This window comes from Marmota marmota, unplaced genomic scaffold (genome assembly GCF_001458135.2).
Source record: "Marmota marmota marmota unplaced genomic scaffold, marMar, whole genome shotgun sequence".
NCBI lineage: Eukaryota > Metazoa > Chordata > Mammalia > Rodentia > Sciuridae > Marmota > Marmota marmota.
In genome coordinates, this window is record NW_026005679.1 from 126,953 (window position 1) to 145,923 (window position 18,971).

Here is an 18,971-nt window from a genome sequence, read left to right on the forward strand (position 1 = left end):
TAGAAGTTAGGAACATATGTTATCAACATGTTTAAGATGTTCCAATAATGTGATCCTTCAGGTTTGCTTTTTTTTTCTAGAGAATAAACTCAATAATTCTCTTCTAAATAAGCACATACATTTCCAATTCCCATTTTTAAAAATACTATAACAAAATATGAAATCTAAGTTTTGTGTTATAAGAATTTTAGCTTTTAAGTTTATTGGGTTAAATTTAGCAAACTCATGTTTGCCTGCATATTTGGGGAGATGCAGAATGTTAAAAAATATGGGTTTTGGTATAGAGACCAGAGAGAAGTAAAACATCATCTGTAGTCTTTTGTTGAATACTTAATATATCTTAGTTATGTGATCATGAGAAACTAATAAGAGTCATCTAGGTATTTGGAAACAGTTGCTATTTTCCCATGTGTCTATGAAACAGAGGTGATTAAATTTGCTCTGCTTCTCATTGCTGTCTTTACATTGTGGATGTAAAGATTGGCTTCTCATTGTTTGGGCAGTTCAGAATGTTAATCATATGGAGAATTCCTGATAGAATTATGTGAGTTTACTTTTGAATATTTTTTTTCAAGATAAAATATTTATTCATAACATTCCACTGCACAACCAGCATGCTAGCTTCATACTAGAGGTTCGTAGCGTAGAAGTTAACTAGTGAGATCAAAATAAAGACACAAACTCAATTTACCTTTTTCTTTGACCAGGTCTGAGACGGCTCTCCCCTCTGGCTCCTGCCTTGAGCCACCTGGTGGGGCAGCGAGGTTTACACAGACTAGCAGGAGAGAGAGAGGCAGAGCACGCCAGAGAGTGGCCTTTTATTGGGGAACAAGAAATTCAGGGGAAAATTCCATCCAATGAAGGTCGAGGGGGACAGCATTCTAATGTCAGGGTCAGTGATTGGTCTCAGGGTCAATGGTCAGTCACACCCCCACACGGATGGGCTCTTGAACCTAGAAAGGGTGGGGATTAGTTCCGACACAGTTTAGCCAGAACACCTCACACCCAATCAGGGAGGTGCACAAAATCACATGCAAGAATAGCTTCCCACATAACATGAAACTTGTTGCTTTTTCTTTTTAAGTACACAAAGATGTGTTTATAATTGCTGAGGATTTGTTGCATACTTATTGTGTAATTGAATATGTGCTTGCTTTTCTTATCTCTTCAAACTCAGGAGCCTTTTTCAGAAAAGTCTGTTGCTTACACTGGAGATTATGAAAGAAGTTTTCTCATAAAACTGAAGCCAGATTTAAAGATAGGTAGTTAGTGTAGTTAGGTAAATAGGGTCTAATATCCAGTAAGATAAAGAAAATGGAGACCATTATGGAGAATGGAGTACAGGAAACCAGAGCAGCACTTGGGGAAATTGAAATGTTAATGTCCCCAAGGCCCGGAACCCATCCTAAGGAACTGTTAATGAAGTGGCTCCCAGCAAACAGGGTGGTGCTAATCAAACCACCCCAGGCCCTTCCTGCCTATTCCTCTAGTCCACCTATCTCCCACCTTTTGGCCTTCCCACCTGCATTCTATCACTACAGGATAAAGGGAAACAAAGGACAGAAATGTGTGAAGATTAAAAAAAGACCTTAGCTATAAAAAAGGGAAGACCTTCCCCTTCTATGGTAGGTCGGGTACCCTTCTTCCTTTGGGGAGAAGTCTTGTCTGCTATCCTTTAATAAAGCCTTCCACTTTCCACTCTACACTTGCCTCAGCATGCTACTTCAGCATTCAGGGAAGCAAGGACTCACCGGTAAACAGTGGTAACAAAACTGTTGGTTTCTTACATTCCCTCTGAGATTAATAAGCACTTAACAAGCAAAGCAAAAGTAGTGTTTGTAAAATGCATGAATCAGAAGTGTAGTAGGGAAAGTGTTTTGTTAGTGTCCACTAGCAGTTTTCTTTCTGTCCTGCATAAACCACTACTTAGCTTTTTTTTGTGATTATAAGTTTTTTGATACAAAAGAGTTATTTTTGGAAGTCTTTAATGACAGGAAAGAAATATGTATGATTATTGAGATCATTGCTGTTTTTGAGAAATATTTATTACAATAATCCAGAAATAACTATTTTAACCATCAAAAAAGAAAAATTATGCTCTGTATGTGTAATAAGAATTGTAATGATTCCGCTGTTATATATAACTAAAAAATTAATTAAAATAAAAAAGTAAATTATAAAGATCTTATCCAAAAAAATAAAACCAAAGAGTGAGTATAGAGAAAGTATTCTTGGTTGGGGGAAGATTTCTGTTTTCTTCCACAAGACCACCCTTTCTTGGAATTCTGGATTTTTGGCAGAAGCTCTGTCCTTAAATTGCTTGAATCTCTGCCACTTACCATCTTTGTGTCTGTCAACCCTACTCAGTTCTCTTTCTGGTGTAGTTGTGCTGAATCTGGGAAGGTGGGATTTAGCACCACCACCCCCCCACCCCGTGTTGACCACTACCAATACTGAGAGAGGAGCCAAAGAAGCCCAGATTGAAACTCAGTTGTAAAACAGGGCTGAGCATCAGGGAGCTGAGTGGCCAAATGTGAAAAAAGGGGAGTGGCTCAGCCACAGCCTGCCTTCTTGAAGACACAATGACTTCATATTACTTTCTGAGAAAGAGGAAATGTAGTCTATGTGCAGCCTCTGGTTTAAGCAGTCACATGAAGCCTTCCCCATCCACAGGGTGAAAAGTCTTGGAGTCTTCAGGATGAGGGCAGGGTGGGTTGGGGCTCTCTAGATCTTTTTTGATGACCCAAGTTTTTTATGTCTATTTCTAAAGGATCATTAGCCTCTAGGAGGTCATTTGGTTCATCTCCGAGGTGAGGGAATGTCATTGTGACTACATGGCTGTACCACAGAGACTAGATTATTTTAGAATGAGAAATTTTCACCTTCTGTCCTTGGAGCTAGGAGATCAGTGTCATTTGAGGTGGAAATATTCCCAGCTGAATAAAAGAAAAACTTGTGCCAGGAGTCAGGGGATATTGATCCAATACATCTCTGCTACAATTGTTTGTGCCTGATGGTTAGACCAGAGCCCTTATGTCTGGCTACATTCTCTACAGTGAGTGGTATTTGCTACCTGCTCTCAAGGGCCATTCCTGCTTTTGGAGTTGGTGGCTTCTGTGTCTTCCCATGGAAATTGATCTAAGGCAGGCATTTGTGCAGCAGCTAGGCAGAAGAACAGTGGGCAAAGACATGCTCACCCTAGTAATGCCTGGTTTCCTGGGGACACTGTGAAGACCTGGCTTTTTCTTTCCAGGGCACTTAAAGCAATAATCATAGAAAAGGTAAGATGGGAGTTGTGACATGACTCAATGGTCAGGCAAGGAAGTGCTGAGGAACCAAGGCCTCTTAATAAGATTATACACCTACAAGTATATGTGTTCAGAAACTGGGGATGCAGTGGGCAAAACTAGGAGCCTAATGGTGAGATGTAGGGACTTGGTCACAGTTGGGATAGAACACCCTGGCCTCCTGGTTTAGAGAAGCTGCTACTTACTTCACCTTTTTCTCAGAGTGCAGGGGAGATTGCTTGAATAAAAAACTTCATGTGGTAGAGGAGCACAGAGGTCATTTGTATTCTTATGTGACCTGATAGCTCTAACTTTCCAAACTGAGTCTGAGGACCCCACTTCAAATGGGGGATGATTTTGAGTAGTGAACAGATGGCCAGTCTTTGATTTAATTCTTCTATTGGATATTGAAGCTAATTTTTATTTGAGGCAAGTGTTACTCATTTTTTTTAAATATTTTTATTTGTTTATTTATTTATTTATTCATTCATTCATTTTTAGTTGTAGTTGGACACAATACCTCCATTTCATTTATTTATTTTTATGTGGTGTTGAGGATCCAACCCAGGGCCCCACCCATGCCAAGTGAGTGCTTTACTGCTGAGCCACAACCCCAGCCCCAAGTGTTACTCCTTTTGATTTAAAATTTCCATAAACAGTTGAGGTTTTAAGTATATTTTTGTAAGAATAAGAGGAAAATTGACTTAAGAAAAATAAGTAAACAAAACAATAATAAAAATGTCAAAATTTCCAAGGTGACATGGAAATAAACATGTGTGGAAACCACTAGAAGACATCAGTAGGCAGGAAGCCTCCCAAACTCAGCAACAAACTTACCAATGCAGGATCTTTGTGAGGTGCCTTCAGGTACTCTTCATCCTTCCTACTTCCCCTCTTCCTCCTTTAGATCTATGATAATCTTCTTGAGCTTGAGGGAGACTAGTAGTGAGCTGGGAGGCCAAGACTGATTCAAAACACACCTTTGGGAGACTGGATTTGTCTTCATATTCACTTTACCACATTCAAGGCCAGTGGCCTTGAAGAGAAAGAAGTTTAACTCCCTCTGAGCTCTGAACTCCACATCTATGAAGTGGGGATTTCCTTGTGCCTGAGTGCTTGGACAGTGCTATGAGCTGACATAGAGAGACTTATCATCTCTGCAGTATAGATAGCAGTTCCCCTGAAGATCAGAGGGGAGTCTGATCTGTTATCAGTCTCCAGTGTCTGTTTTCTCTTCTTCCAGAACTTCTCATGTTTTTTTCCTGGGGTCCTCCTTTTGCATTTCACCCCATGTGGGGTGAGTTGGACAGGTTACCAGGCCCAAGAAGTCATAGCATGGAAGCTCCCTGAAAAAGGAGCCTCTTAGCCTGCTAAGGTGGCTTGAGCTGGTCCATAAACACTGTTCCAGAAGCCCACAAATGACTGGGAGGAAGTGAGCATGGAAAGCTTACTGCCGTCTTGTGACTACAGGGAATTTCCAAAAATGGAATGGAGATGAGAGATGAAAAGACAGTGATCTCTGAAACCAGCATTCATAGCTACCCACAGTATTTTTACTTGTTAAAAAAAACAAACTTGGGGCCATATGTGGTGGTACAGGCCTTTAATCCCAGTGGCTCAGGAGGCTGAAGAAGGAGAATTGTGAGTTCAAAGCCAGCCTCAGCAAAAGTGAGGCACTAAGCAACTCAGTGAGACCTTGTCTCCAAATAAAATATAAAATAGGACTGGGGATGTGGTTCAGTGGTCAAGTGCCCTTGAGTTCAATCCCCAGTACCAAACAAAACAAAACAACAACAACAATCAAAAAACCACCTTACCACCATCAGATATGTTAGTTTGAGTTGGTTTTCTGTCACTTGGAATCAAAAGTACTGCTCTGACCTGTTGTTTTCCTCAATTCCCTTTCTTTTGTAGTACTGAAGGGACAAGAGAATGGTAATGAGAAACAGAAGATTAAATCACCAAAAAAGCCAAATAATCTAATTAATAAATAGATACATAAACTAAACAGACACTTCTCAAAAGAAGAAATATAAATAGCCAACAAATATCAGAAAAAAAGTTCAACATCATTACTGATTAGGGAAGTGCAAAATCACAACTACACTGAGGTTTTATCTAATACCAGTCAAAATGGCAGTCATCAAGAATAATAAGTAAGTAAATAAATAAATAAATAAATAATGCTGGAGAGGATGTGGAGAAAAAGCAACACTTTTACACTGTTGGTAGGAATGTAAATTAGTACAACTTCTGTGGAAATCAGTTTGAAGGCTCTTCAAAACACAAGGCATAAAACCACCACATGACCCAGCTATATGACTCCTCAATATTATCCTGAAGAATTGAAGTCATCATATTACAGGGACACATACATACTCCCATTTATGGCAGCACAATTTACAATCACTAAACTATGGAACCAGCCTAGGTATCCATCAATGGATGAATGGATAAAGAAAATATGGTAGAGATACACAAGGGAGTTTTATTCAGCCATAAAAATATGAAATTATGCCATTTACAGGAAAATTGATGGAACTGGAGACCATCATGTTAAGGGAAATAAGTCAAACTTAAAAGGTTAGTTGTTTTATGTCATATATGGCGATAGAGAAGTAAACAAACTGGGGGTGATACTCCTAAAAATCAAAGGGAGATCATTAGAGGAAAGAGACCAAGTGATGGAAGGTGGGGAGTGAATGGGAAATGCTGGGGAGTAATATTGGCCAAATTGTACTGTTATAGTGTGTATATTTTTTTTTTTTGCATGCAAACACAGAACACATTTATTTATTAATGGATTCCTTATATTATAAGGGATGGTGTCATTAGTAATACATTCCTATCTAGCAAAATGGTCACATTTAAAAAAAAATTTTATGACCCTAAGGGATGCAAACATAATTCATATGTGTTATTCAACCTTAAATTAGCTAATAGTTTCCTATTCTCCCTTCTCGCACTTTTAGTAAGGAACAAAATTTGTTTTCTTTCTTATGTGACAGTTCATTTATGTATGTATGTATTTATTTATTTATTTATTTTTAATTTTTTATTGTTGGTTGTTCAAAACATTACATAGTTCTTGAAATATCATATTTCACACTTTGATTCAAAAAATGGGAGTTTATAGTGTGTATATTGTGCATATGTAGGAATATGTAATAACAAATCTCAGCCTTCTGTTCAACACTAATTTACCAATAAAAAATGTGGGAAAAATTAAGTCCATACAAGCCTTGAGAGTGACTTAATTCTGGCCATAAGTTGGAGCATGGATTTTGAGAGTTTCTTCTGCCTTCATGGATCCATCACTATGCAAAGTTTAAAAGTTATATTTTGCTCCTGGGTCCTTTAAATCTCGACAGTGTTGCTGGAACAACAATATACTCCAAGACAAATTGCATTTATTTTTTTTTAGAATTTCTTTTTATTTATTTATTTATTTTATTTTATTATTTTTTTTTATTGGTTGTTCAAAACATTACAAAGCTCATGACATATCATCTTTCATGCATTTGATTCAAGTGGGTTATGAACTCCCATTTTTACCCCAAATACAAGTTGCAGAATCACATTGGTTACACATCCACATTTTTACATAATGCCATATTAGTGACTGTTGTATTCTGCTACCTTTCCTATCCCCTACTACCCCCCTCCCCTTCCCTCTCATCTTCCCTCTCTACCCCATCTGCTGTTATTCAATTCTCTCCCTTGTTTTTTTCCCTTTCCCCTTACAAACTCTTGTATGTAATTTTGTGTAACAATGAGGATCTCCTTCCATTTCCATACAGTTTCCCTTCTCTCTCCCTTTCTCTCCCCCCACTCGTCTCTGTTTAATGTTAATGTTTTCCTCATGCTCTTCCTCCCTGTTCTGTTCTTAGTTGCTCTCTTTATATCAAAGAAGACATTTGGCATTTGTTTTTTAAGGATTGGCTAGCTTTACTTAGCATAATCTGCTCTAATGCCATCCATTTCCCTGCAAATTCCATGATTTTGTCGTTTTTTAGTGCTGCGTAATACTCCAAAATAAAACATTTCCATGGAACACAGGCACTCTTCCTATGGTGATCATGGATAAACCAACTCTAAAAGTGCTTTCCCCCCTCAATAGACATACATTTGTAATCAATAATTTGTTTCTAGTTTCAGGCAAATTATTTTTTTTAGAACTACAATGCCTATTAAGAACCACATCAACTGAAGTACATTTCTTGACTGAGTAGAACAGGTAGAGCCAGGACGTAGATTCCAGTTGAAGGGGTGTCAGAGTAGAAATCACATGTACTTATGGTTTCATTAGGCTCAACAGGATGGAAGGAAGGAGATCAGAGCACTGTTCATTTCTGATTGGGTGAACTAAGGGTAGTCTTATGGGCCAAACATCCATCAGAGCCCCATTTTCTTCAGACTGCATGCTGGAAATGATCCTCTTATGAAATACTGCTGGTGGTCCAGTACAGAGACTTTCCATTTGTGTTGGCAAATCTCTATCATGAAATGTCTCACATACAAATCTTTGTGTAAAAGTGATGAAATTTACATCTATAGTGTGGATACCTCTAAAACCTGGCCTCACAGACTGGATGATGACCATTGCTACATCACTGACCATTTGGATGCTGCAATGGGGACCAGAGGGATTTACTGCTCAGGAACTGCATCCAACATTATCTCCAGGTGGACCCACCCACTAGATGTAAGGAGAAGGGAAGTCCCAGTGCTTTGCTCTATCTTGGCTTATCTTAGATCTATCTTTTGACTTTTCCTGAAAGAGCTAGAGACTAAGGCCCTTTAAATCTTGACAGTGTTGCTGGAACAAGCTCAATATAGATCATAAGAATATTTCAAATGTTTAGTGATAAAGGACTGGTGCCTTCTGGGAAATTGAGAAGCAAAAAAAAACCCCCACTTTGAACCCCAATTCTTGTAATCAAGTCAAAAAGATTTCAGATACATCATTCAGAGAAACAGGTATAAGTTTATTGAAGGGCTACAGAGGGAAAGGAGTCACTCTCAAGGAAGATAATGGGTCCTGTTGGAGAGAAGAGATACAGTGTGCCTTCTCTGTGTTCTACTTTTATTGGAGATCCTGGAGAAGTTTCCAAGAGTCCCACCTAGGCTTACCGCTTGATGTTGAACTGACAGCTGGATGACATCAGACTGTCAAGTCCCCACTGCCATGATAACTCTAGGTCACCTTGGCCCATGCTACTGATTCTCATTGGATTCTCCTTTTTTAAAAACATATTTTTATAGTAGTGGATGGACACAATATTTTTATTTTATTTATTTTTATGTGGTACTATGGATCTAGCCCAGTGCCATATGTGTGTAAGCAAGTGCTCTACCATTGAGCTATAACCCAAGCTCCTCTCTTTGGATTCTTAATTATAAATTCTTACAGATTTTATACTTAGGAATAATTATCTTTATCCTCCTGAGTTTCAGAATCTAGTATATGGAAAGAGTCACAAGTCTCCCTCTTCAGAGTAACTTGGGTTTGTCTTAACTGCATTATTTTAGGCAGACTTTTCTAATGCAGATAACTGATAGTTTGCTGAGGAATGTGACATACTCTGTCCACTTAAGCCAGGCAGGGCTTCAGGTAAATTGTTTTTTTTTTTTTTTTTTTTTTGGAAAAGAAACACAGTGGGCCCACATTGTGGAAATATTCCATGAACTTCATGCTTCCACTATTTACATCAATCCCCTATTATTAGGAAGAAGCAGTCCAACCTAAGTCATAATTCCAAAGAGTGGGCCCCAGACCAACATCAGTTTCACCAGAGAAATAGGGAGCAATGCAGATTCTCAGGCTGCAGCCCAGACCTACAGTATTAAACTCCAAATGGCTGAGGAATCTTAATTTTCATGATCCTTCCAGGTTCATGCTTGAGGCTGACCATCTATGACCTGGTTTGGTCTCTCCTCCAAGAACAAGATCTTTTTCACCAATTTACAAAAAAAAAACTTATTATGACGACCTCACTGACACCTGAAGCAGACAGGCAACAAGGATTAGCCAGTTCCAGCCCAGGTGGATAGGCCCTGAGACCCAAGGGGCCAGGCACACAGTTCAGTTCCTAGTGCTTAGGGGTCGAGGCAATCCTGTTGCAATGTCCCCTTTACACAACACCCACACCTAATAGTCAAAATCCTGTAAATGTTTTGGCCTTTACTTCTCTTCCAGAGATGGAAGCAATACCCAATTTGTTATTTAAGAAATTCTAAAGACCATGTCACTTTGCTGTGATCATGATTGGGAGGACCGTGGTTTTCTTATGTGAAGACCCTGGATCATGGTGAACAGATCTTCGCAGTTATTGCATAAGACCACTAGATGGCAAGCATGCATTTTCCTGCCAGTTCCAAAGGGCACAACACAGCCAGTGGCCTACTTCTCTGGTAGCTTCCATTAGAGTCCTTGTGCTGAGGCCAATTTTACTGCAGGGTCCAGGCAGTGATATGAAGGCAGAGGCTTTGACTAGAGGGAGCAATGGCCATAGGTACTGTAGCAGAAAAATCCTTTAGAATGTCACAGATCCAACTCTTCATGCAAGACAGGCTGACCATTTCCCCCCAGACTGAAATCCTGGGGGTGGCAGAGATCTGGTCACAGGCCCTAATAGTACCAATCTGGAGGAGAAAACTGATGAAAGGCTATTTTCTTCTCCTGGGAAGTCTAATCTAATTGTAAGGACACCCAGAAAAGAAAATAATCTGCCTTTTTTGATGCTTTAAAGTTTTCATTGGGAAGGTAACTAAGGAGGTGGGAAGAGAACTAGCATTTATATCTTGGACCCAAGTCTAGCTCTACTTCTGACTATTGTGGGCTTTTGCCTGCTTCTGGGCCTCTTCTGTTACTCACGTTTTCAGCCATGGCAGGAAAGAATGTGTGCAACAGGAACAGTGCTTGCAAACTTTCTATTTTCCAGGTGCAGCAGCTTTCCTCCCTCCCACCTCTGGCAGTTCTGCCTGTTCCCCAGCATTAAGATGGGGAGGGCCTAACAGAAAGCAGAGGGCTGGGTGCACCCTCAGTACCCATGCCCAGAGTTGCAGGCTATGGATGCAGTTGCCCTGGCTCTTCTGAGAAACTTCACAGGTTTGGCATTGCTGTAAGAGTGCCTTGAGCTTGTTTTAATCATGTATGGGAGACTCACAGAAACAAATGGACTGTCACAGACAGCTTCAGTTTTCTATAAATAGTAGTGCAGGGCCATGCTGGAAGCATCAGGATTGATTAGGAGTAGAGGGTGTGAAGATGAGGGAGAACACGAGAAAGAAGCTTTACTGTATTTGTGTGGGAAAAAAAAAGATGAGGCAGCATAATCACGTTTAGCATTAGTATTTTTCAATCATTTTAGTGGGCTCTAGGGGGCTGGGGCCATCACTGGTTCTCTGGTATCTGGACTTGCTGTAATTAGAGCAGACAGAGAGTGGACTGGAAATGTGAGAGCCCACTAGGAAGGGGATTGGTGGTGTGAGAACAAGATTGGTTAATTTGCATAATGTGAACATGCTAGGGAGATGGCTGACTATGTCCAGGAATTTGCTATCTCCAGGAGGACATGTCCTGGGTGCACCGGTACATGCCTGTAATCCAAGTGACTCAAGGGCTGAGAATGGAGGATCAAAAGTTCAAGGCCACCTGGACAATTTAGTGAGACCTTGTCTCACAATAAAATTTTAAAAGGGCCTGGGAATCTTGTTCAGGCACACATTAGTTGTAGAATGCTCCTAAGTTCAATCTCCAGTATCCCCCCTCAAAACACACACACACACACACACACACACACACACACACACACACAAGCAACCTAAGTCATACCCTTCAGTGTCAGCAAAGCCCCATTGTCAAAGAAACCAAGTACCAACAGAAAAAGGTCTGGTTAACAAAAGCAATTTCCATCCCCAGGAAGGGAGTAAGTGACTCTGCAGGTGCTCCTAGCAGCCTGCTCTCTGCTCCCTCAGGCCAGGGCTTGTGTTTATGGATTTGTAGGTCACATGCTTCATGGACACTAAGCAGACTTATGAGCGACTGCCAAACAGCAGGACCCTTTGTTTTAATGGAATATCTTCCAGTGTGACATAAGACTTGGCCAGCAGAGCAGAGAATGTCAACAGTCTCTTCTCTGTCCTTTGATCCTCAATCTATCATCAAGAGATGCCTCACAGGGGTGGACTAAGAATGTTTGGGACAAGCACAGACTTCTCAGGTAGCGAGAAGAGGGCAGTGGCCTGGCTTTGCATGACATTGCATCTCACTGGAGCTTTTATTTTCTCTTATGGCACCTTGGAAGGGGAAGTGGAGCACTGCACAGAACTCTCTGTAATGTACAGGATCAGAATGCAACAGGATTTTCTTGCAGTTGGCAATACACCATCCCAGGCCACCAGCTCTTGCATGGGGTCATGGATCTGATGGCTTGCATGTTTGTGTGTGCACATGTGCGTGAAGATCAAGTGCTCAATGACTCCCTGTGCATGTTTGGGACAGAGGAGGAGGAAAGACTACTTTCTCAATGGGGGTTAATGCTTAGAAAGAATCTTGCCTGATATTCAAGAAGGGGCATCTGGCTCGATATCCACAACTTGACCTTGGAATGGAAAACCCTTGACAATCAGACTATAGAACAATCAGGCCCTAATTAATAATTCTCCTTCCTGCAGGCTTTTGGTTTTTTCTGATAATATGCAGTGTGTCTCCCTCTCCCTTTTCTTTTGTTTCTTTTTTCCTTCCTCACCTACTGTGCTTAAAGCACTGGGGATAAAATAATAAATTAAAAAAGTCTCAGTGCTTTCCTGTGCAGCATGTATGATCTAGCCCAGGGTTCCTGAGCCTCAGCAGAGCAACACAAGAGGCCAGAGTGTTGTTTGTGGTAAGGGGCTTGCCCATAATGGTGATGTGTAGCCATCCTGTTTCCTATTTACTAGATGTCCTAGGACCCATTCTAATTCTTGACAATCAAAAATGCCTCTAGAGAGGCCGAATGTTCCCTAGGTGTGACCATTTCCCAGCTGAGAACTGCTGAGCAGTAAGGTGGAGAGCTAAGTCCACACCTGCAGTGGAGTTTTCATGGATGTCTCTATGCCTACCTGGGGTCTGCTCAGGGTCTTCTACTGATCGAAGATTCTCAGTTAATAGGACTTGCAGGGGGCATTTGTACCTGCCTGTTGTGATACAGTAATTGATTATAGGCTACCAAATAAAACTCCCATCAAGAGAGGCTCCATCTTAATCTGGTGGTATTATTGCAGAGACATTTAAATGACAGCAAAAATCAGCAAAAGTCAGTAGAAATATCTAATAAAAATTAAAATGGCCTCCCCTGTTATCTCTTTCAACCTTTCCTTCACCTTGAAATAACTTCAGGGTGTGAGAATGAGTGTGTTTGGTGGCAGGTCTGCATTCTCAAGTTTTTCTACTTTTCAAATTAAACTCCAATTACCTCTGTCTATGTGGCCCCTTAAAGAGGAGGCAAAGAAAGGGGTGGGAATGATTTTCTTTATGCCTTATACTTTGGGTCAGCCTCTGCTTTTGCCAAATATTTGACCTTTTCTGACACTTGTTGAAGGCATATAAGTCTGTTTCCATGACATCTGAGGATGCATACCATCTGACTCCAAGAGTCATTTTTAGCAATTTAGCAAAACACTAAGAAACTCAAGGAGATCTGACTCTAAATAAAATGCAAAATTGGCCTGGGGATGTGGCTCCATGGTTGAGTGTCCCAAATTCAATCCCTCCTACCAAAAAAAAAAAAAAAAAAAAAAAAAAAGATCTTGACCTAGAAAATGAGGTTCTCTCCTCAATCCCCTCTAAGGCAAGTAGAGTCAGAAAGTGCTGCTGTTGCTAATACCACACAGATGCCTGGCAGTATAAAATACCCATAAATAAATACCCATAAATAAAATACACATAGAACTCTCTTTCTATGTGTATTTTGAACTTACAAATTTGGAAAAGAAACCTTTTTTTTACACTCCTGTGCAAGAATTCCTCCCCCCTCCACCCTTTTTAGTAGTTCCTTCCTGTTCTTGTCTATCACAGGCAATATTGCTCAATTATAGCTGTCCATTAGTTTCCATAGGGCACTGGTTTCAGCATCTCCTGTGGATACCACAGATCAAGTCCCTTATATAAAATAGCAGAATATTTACATACTACCTAGGTACATTATTTTGTAATACTTAAATAATCTCTAGAGAATTTGCAATGCCTAATATAATATAACTGCTCTATAAATAGTTATTATACTAAATTGTTTAAGGAATATAATAGAAAAAATAAGTCTCTAGATATTCAGTACAATTTTTTCCCCTGAATAATTTCAGCCTGTCGCTGGTTGAATCTGTGGATATTGATGATCAATTATAATGCAAATATAGTTGACCATTAAAGAGAGCAGGAGGAAATACTGAGATCCTCATACTTTGCTAAGTGCAAAGCAATGCTCTCTTCTGCAATGACCTCTCTTCTACTCTGAGCCACTAGAACTTGGGGTTTGACTCTTTTTCTTCCCATAATTTTCATGGTCACTGTTGTCCCAGGATGTCCCATGGAGCTTTCTGGATGCATCTTTGTCTTTGGTGTGTGCTGCCATTTAGTGTTATTTGCCAAATGTTTTCCTTTCTTTTCACTATGATCAAGCAGTGGCATTGCATTTCCTGTCTCCCTTATGATTGGGTGGTGCCAATTGTTAAGGTCAGGCCAGTCACTGTGCTATGACCATCTTACCCACACAATGATGTTTCACCACAAATATTAAAACTTTGCCCCATGCCACTGGTGTTTAGTGCCATTCAAGATGATTATTGTTTGGTTAGCCAGAATCTCTCAGCAAAGTCCCCTTGCTGACCATCAAAGGGCATGTAACATGGCTTTCAGCCCCTGGATATTTTTTTACACTCCTGTGCAAGAATTCCTCCCCCCCCACCCTTTTTAGTGGTTCCTTCATGTTCTTGTCTATCACAGGCAATATTGCTCAATTATAGCTGTCCATTAGTTTCCACAGGCTTTGAGGCTTAATATTTACCATAACTTCACTTACAGGGACAGTGAAATTGCCTAACATGAATAATCATTTTACCTTTCTTGAGGGATTTTTCATTCTATTGGGCTAATAGGAGGAAGAGTGACAACATTGAAAGTAAAAAAAAATTTTTTAGGCAACTCAGTCCAGTTTTTTGATACCTGAGAATGACTTGGTAAACTTAGTGACGTGAGCACTTCCTGCATTAAAAATGGGTGCCTCATCTTGGAAATGATGCTGGACTTGGAAAATATTGGTAATATCTACAACCTTACTGAGCAGACCCTAAGTATACCCTATCTCTGATTATGACTATAACTCTTTCAGGTACACTATCTAGTATCCTAATTTCAGAGGATAAAACTGAGGGACAAAGGGCTAACAACTTCCCCAAACTCATCTTGAAAGTGGAGTCAAGCTTTGAAATCAAACCTGGGTTGCAAAATTCCATGCTATTTCTCTTACTCCTAGGCAATTCACCTTTAAAAATTCCTGGGAATGCAATGAAAGTTTCCTCCAGGATATTATCCTAGAAACTGGATAGTCTGTGTTTGATTAGATTTCACATTTTATGCATTCATTTCATCATTCTTCAATTCACTCATTCTTATAGTCATTCAGTCCTTCAAAGGCCTTGTCAATAATCTATCAGATTCGGAACTTTGTTTAGTGCTGGATTTAGATGTGAACCTATTACGATTCCTGCCTTCAATTGCAACAGATTTACAATTTGAGGGAAGGAGCAATACACACAGACATACACTCAGTGTTATATGTATGTCTAGGGAAATATTGCATACTGAGGAGGTAGCTCTTACTGTATACAGGGTGTGGAAGGGTAGTGGAGGGAGTTCTAAAGGTTTCAGCATTCTATTTCTTATTGAGCATTTTATACAAAACCCCCCTTTCCCATACCATTTAACCCACAGTCTAGGGGTAAATGCCATTATACCTGCCATGGTCCTTGTTTCTGAAGGTCACAGTGTCAATGGCTTCTATATTCTGTCTTCCTTCCTAGAAGATGCCCCCTTGTTTCTGCTCTCCTCTTCCCCTTTGGAGTCATCTTTTCGTATTTTTCTTACCCATCATGTTAACTTCCTAAAAATAGTGGGATAAATATTTTAGGTTTTTGAAGGACATAAACAGGATTCCTCCATATAGAGCCTGTCACTTGCTCTTCATAGCCTGGAGTCATTTACAGAACTGTACATCAGGGAAACAGTGAAAAGAACCCTTTGATTATGTGCTCATAAGATAGATAATTTGACTGACTGGAAACAGCTCTGTAGCTCTGGGGAATAAAATAAGCATGTGTCTTATGTGTGAAAAGTGTATGCCAGTGTTGCCATGTTTACTTCATTTTTAAAGTCTTCACAACAAGCCATTGTCTGGGTCAGAGGGTCTTTTGGGCATGTCAGGCCTGAGGGATGGTGGTCAATTCTATAACCTACAGGGAAGTGGCTCCAGTGCAAGAATCCTGTAATGTTCACCACCCACTTCATGTAGTTTATAAGCCCTTTGTTAGGAAGCCAAAGTCAACTAGACCCCAGGTTCCCCCAATGCTTACAATGCTTCTACAAGCCAAGGCTTTGGAAATGCCTATCTTCAAAGGAAACATAGGCAGATTTTCCATGGCTTCTCTCAGCCCTTAAAATGGGGCATGTAGGAATGCAAGGAAAAGATGGGAAAGGACATTATGCTGAGAGAATTCCTGAGGAATAGAGCAGACAATTCTGTCAGGTGGTCTTAAGGAGTATAATCTTGACCAGATATTAATGTTTAATTGGGTGCTTGGAGAAGAGCACTTGAGAAAAATTATGAGAATCCATATGACTGATGAAGGTCCTTCTGATGGAGGAGGCTGGTATTTCCAAGATGGATCTACTTATGAAGCTCCCCTCTGAATCTCTTTCTACAGAATGGTCATAGTGTGCATGCTAGCTTATACTTGTATCTGCCACAGAGTCTCATCTGAGCTTTGTGTTAGCAAGAGTGGCTGCTTGTGAGCTGCAGTAACTCCCAGGGCTCTCTCTGACCAGATAGCAACCCTCTCTGAAACTTTGATGACACCTCATAAATCTTGGCCTTCCCTCTGAGGCTCTAATGACCTTCACAAATTCTTCTGTTGGGCCAGCAAAAATATAAACTAGCCTTTGTGTTATGCTCCTCATAATTTTGTTATCTGTAACCTCCCACTTTGTGTAACTTTCTGGGCTATAAAGCTGGGCTGCAAGAAAGCTGCGGTGGTGTCTTGTTCCCATAGTTTTTATTGGGAAAGGCAGGTTGGCCAGTTGAATAATAAGCTTGCTTTAATTTGATTTTAATTGGAGTCAATGGTCTTTTCTTTGCATCCTGGTCTAACAGCTGAAGAAGGAGAATCCCGAGTTCAAAGCCAGCCTCAGCAAAAGTGAGGCCCTAAGCAACTCAGCTGAGATCTTGTCTCCAAATGAAATACAAAATAGTCCTGGGGGTGTGGCTCAGTGGTCAAGTGCTCTGAGTTCAACTCCCAGCACCCCCCCTCCCCCAAAAAAAGACATTGACAAAGGACAGTGCTGTTCATCCGAGGTTATGGGGAAAACTTTGAAGGGATCCCACACTCGAGCCATAAGACAGTTTCATTAAAGTGTTGGTTTGGTAGAAAAGTGGCCTGAAAGTCCAAAGATAGGAATAAGCTTTTGAAAAAAAGATGATTTGAATTTAATCAATACACATGGATTGGAGAAGGGGCGAGAGAAAGGCTGGTGAGAGGGAAGGGTGCTGAGGCCCCCATTGCACTTTCCCCAAATTCCTGCACTTTTCATGGGCTTCTGGGGTGCATCCTTTGGGGCAATGGGCAGGGTCTCCTGGAGTCCGTGCCCCTAAGCTGCCCCTCCACCCTCAGCTGCCCTCCTCTCAACCTTGTCTTTTGCTGGGAGCTGGAGGCCATGTCCAACCTGGAGAGAGTATAGCAGGGGCAGGGCTGGGGTGGGGAGGGGGCCACCCAAAACAACCAGGGGTCACCAAGAAGCTGGAACCGTGGGTAAGCCACTGAATGAGTGTCAAGAGCTTAACAAGAAGTGTGGAAAAATTGTGAAAAGACTAAGCAAAATTCTTAAATTAATTAACTTGTTCTAATTCGTTATACATGACAGGAGAATGCACTTCAGTTCATTCTACACAAATGGAGCACAAATTTTCATTTCTCTGGTTGTAGACAAAATAAACATATACCATTGGTGTCTTTATATATGTACCTAGGGTAATGATGTTGATCTCCTTTCACAATTTTTCTGGCCCCTATCCTCTCCCTCCCTTTCCTCCCCTCCCTCCACTATGCCTCATCCAGAGTTTTTCCATTCCTCTTATGCTCCCCCCTCACCCTCATTATGGTTAAGCATCCACTTATCAGACAGACCTTTTTTATGGGGTGGGGGATTGATTTACTTCAGTTACCATGATATTCTCCAACTCCATCTACTTACTTGCAAATGCCATGATTTTATTCTTATTTATTGCTGAGTAATATTCCATTGTGCATATATACCACAATTTCTTTATCCATTCATCTGTTTAGGGCACATAAGTTGGTTTCACAGTTTAGCTATTGTGAATTGTGCTGCTATAAACATTGATGTGGCTGTGTCACTGTAGTATGCTGATTTTAAATCCTTTGGGTATAAACCAAAGAGTGGAATAGCTGGGTCTATTTGTGGTTTCATGCCAGGATTTCTAAGGAATCGTCATACTGCTAAAAAAGCTAAGGAAATTTTAACAAAAGAATCAAATGTGCAAGAAGTTTTGTGTCCTATTACCATCTGTGGGAGATGTAAATAGTCAATTCCATGACCTTATGAAACCCTTTAGAATTAGTGGAAAATCACCAGATAAAAAACCATCTATTCATGATGACTATAGAGACAGAAGTTATTATTCCATGGAGACTGTGACTCTTCTTGTAGCATTGTCATTCCAGAAAGCATGACAATACTGAGAGGAAATCATAAAAGCAAACAAATTACCTATGTCTATGACTTTTATGATAAATGTCTACCAAAGCATGTAAATACCAATGTTTGGATATATTTTACAAATAAGTTTATTTATATTCCACTTACAGTGTTAGTAGATGGACAGATAATCTGCTTCCACGGTGGCCTTTCTCCATCCATAGATACACTGGATCATATAAGAGTCCTGGATTGTTTACAAGAAGTTCCACATAAGGGCCCAGTGTGTGATCTGTTAGAGTCAGATCCAGATGATCTTGTGGTTGGTGTATTTCACCATGAGGTGCTGGCTACACCTTTGGACAAGACATTTCAGAGACATTTAACCATGCCAATGGTCTCACACTGGTTTCTCATGCTCACCACCTTGTAATGGAAGGATAAAATTGGTGCCATGATCAGAATGTGGTTACCATTTTCAGTGCTCCCAATTACAGTTATGGGAACCAGGTTGCTGTTTTGGAACTAGATAAGATTTTAAAATATTTTCTTTCTTCAGTTTGAACCAACATATTGTGGTGGAGAACCACATATTACCCAGCACACCCCAGACTGCTTCCTGTAAATTCCTCCTGGGAAAACCTGACTTTGTATGTTGGAATAATAATATATATATATATATTTATATATATATATATCTGTCTCTTATACACATC

General features: G+C 40.3%; 1 pseudogene; it reads left to right on the forward strand.

Annotated features, from left to right (window-relative positions):
* The first annotated feature begins 18,143 nt into the window (after nucleotides 1-18,143).
* On the forward strand, nucleotides 18,144-18,880 carry LOC107160837 (annotated as a pseudogene).
* Nucleotides 18,881-18,971: the final 91 nt, after the last annotated feature.